At 40.0% G+C, this 2,509-nt stretch overlaps 1 pseudogene; it reads right to left on the reverse strand.

Annotated features, from left to right (window-relative positions):
• Positions 1 to 236: 236 nt before the first annotated feature.
• Positions 237 to 330, reverse strand: LOC112817327 (U6 spliceosomal RNA; annotated as a pseudogene).
• Between the last annotated feature and the right edge of the window lie 2,179 nt (positions 331 to 2,509).

Genomic DNA, 2,509 nt, shown 5'->3' on the forward strand with positions numbered 1-2,509 from the left:
CGTGATGACCTTTGTTGTTAGTCTTTATTCTAGAAAGTTTTATTTTTTCCCACTCCAAGATGGCTCTTTCCAACAAAATTGAAGGTTTGAAAAGGCCCAAAACTGATTCTCTGGATTTATACTAGGAGCTCCTAGAGAGCCCAAACCATCTTGTTTATTATTCCCCCTTATGCACTTGGCCTCATCCCAGGCAATTGTAGGGCTTTGGTAAATATTTAATAAATTTCTGAAAAAGCACAAGGAGGTAAGAATTCATTTTAATGTATGTCATCCATGTTCATCTTCTCTGCATCATTCCAATTTTAGTAGATGTGCTGCTGAAGGGAGCACTCATTTTAATGTATATTTGACTCTATCTGATGCCAAAATGTCAGTAACCCAAAATTTTACTTCTTAGTCATTAGTATAGGTTCAATCTAGAGGGTCAAAGAAATGAAACTAAAAAGTGGGCAAACATTTTGGTTACTAGTAGGTTAGAATTATGACAGTGGCAGTAACGAAAAAATAAAGGTACTAACAAAATTGCGGTTGGTTCTGTGGCCTTATATAGACAGAGCTAAGTAGAATTGTTCCAGTGAATAATGGACGTGGGGTGATGGCCATCTACTGTGTAATGGTTTTCAAACTAATGTTTAAAGGGAAATGAGTGGTTTATACCAGAATCCAAATCATAGAGTTCTCAGCCAATAGTATATATGAGTGTTGATCTTGGATTAGTGATGGGAGTACATTAACAAGAAGACTGAAAGATTATATTATCTTTGTGGGTTAAACAAATAGATTTACACAGCAAATCCTTTTTTGTGGAATAATAAGAGTAATATTATATATGGATAGTGAGAAAGACATTCTATTTGGAGTCTAGAGACCTGGATCATTTTCTTGGCCCTGTAAGGAACTAGCTCCCTCCTCTGGAAACCTCCAGTTCTGTTCATGGTAGTGCTTGGAACTTTGTTATAGTTAATTGCATAAATATTTTTATTCCATTACTTTTTCAAGGTCAGAGGCTCACTTGTTTATCTTTGAATCCCCAGTGATTAGCAAAGTGTCTGGCAATGTGAGTGCCCAATGCATATTCAGGGAATGAATTGAAATGAAGGGATCCGATAAGATCATTAATTTCTGCTTCTAAGGCTCTGAGATTTTTAAGATCAGACAAATTCAACACACATGCAATTTAAACCATGTTCAAAGATTTTTCAGAGGGAAACCACAGAGGGATGTTGGTTCAATTTTTTTCCCTCCCGGGTGAAGAGTGTAGCAATTCAGTCTATAAGCTTTAGAGATAACAATAAAAACCATCGGACAGAAATGCCTATAGGTTTCCAGTATGAAAAACACATAACCTCAACCCAACAGTATTCAGCTCATCTCTTTTTCCTCATTACCATAGGCTCTGGTACTGCTTCCTTTAGGTTGCATATGGCTTCCTGACTCTCCTAGTTTAGCTCATGTATTAAGATTCTCCTTCTCAACTTGGGCTATCCCAGTGTTTTTGGTTTTGTTTTACTTTTTAAAAAGATTTTATTTATTTATTTGAGAGAGACAGAGAGCACAAGCAGGGGGAGGTGCAGGGGGGAAGCAGGCTCTCTGCTCAGTAGGGAGCCTTAAGGCAGGGCTGGATCCCAAGACCCTGGGTTCATGACCTGAGCCGAGGGCAGAAGCTTAACCAGCTGAACCACCCAGGGGCCCCTTTGGTTTTTGTTTTAAACATCCTTAATATCTCTTCCACTAAAAAAACAAAAACAAAAAAACAGATAGCTTTTAGGTCCCATATCTCTATCCATCTCAGCCATACTTCTTCTTCTTTTTCTTTTTTTTTAGAGAGAGAGCAAGAAAGAGCACTCATGCAGCTACATGCGGGGGTGGGGGGTGGGGAGGGGCAGAGGGAGAGAGAGAATCTCAAGCAGGCTCCATACTTAGCACAGAGCCCTATGTGGAGTTTGATTTCACGACGCTGACATCATGACTTGAGCCGAAATCGAAAGTTGGATGCTTAAACAACTGAGCCACCCAGGCGCCCCTTCTTAACCAACTGAGCCACCCAGCCACCCAGAGTTCTTTTTTTTTTTATTTTATTTTATGTTATGTTAATCACCATACATTACATCATTAGTTTTTGATGTAGTGGTCCATGATTCATTGTTTGCGTATAACACCCAAGTGTTCCATTCAATACGTGCATGCCCTCTTTAATATCCATCACCAGGCTAACCCATCCCCCATCCCCCTCCCCTCTAGAACCCTCGGTTTGTTTCTCAGAGTCCATAGTCTCTCATGGTTCATCTCCCCCTCCGATTTCCCCTTCATTTTTCCCTTCCTACTATCTTCTTCTTCTTCTTCTTTTTTTTTTTTAAACATATAATGTATTATTTGTTTCAGAAGTACAGGTCCATGGTTCATCAGTCTTACACAATTCACAGCGCTCACCATAGCACATACCCTCCCCAATGTCTATCACTCAGCCACCCCATCCCTCCCACCCCCCACCACTCCAGCAACCCTCAGT

This window comes from Callorhinus ursinus, unplaced genomic scaffold (assembly GCF_003265705.2).
Source record: "Callorhinus ursinus isolate GAN/ISIS: 27379988/994484 unplaced genomic scaffold, GSC_fseal_2.0 scaffold43, whole genome shotgun sequence".
Classification (NCBI taxonomy): domain Eukaryota; kingdom Metazoa; phylum Chordata; class Mammalia; order Carnivora; family Otariidae; genus Callorhinus; species Callorhinus ursinus.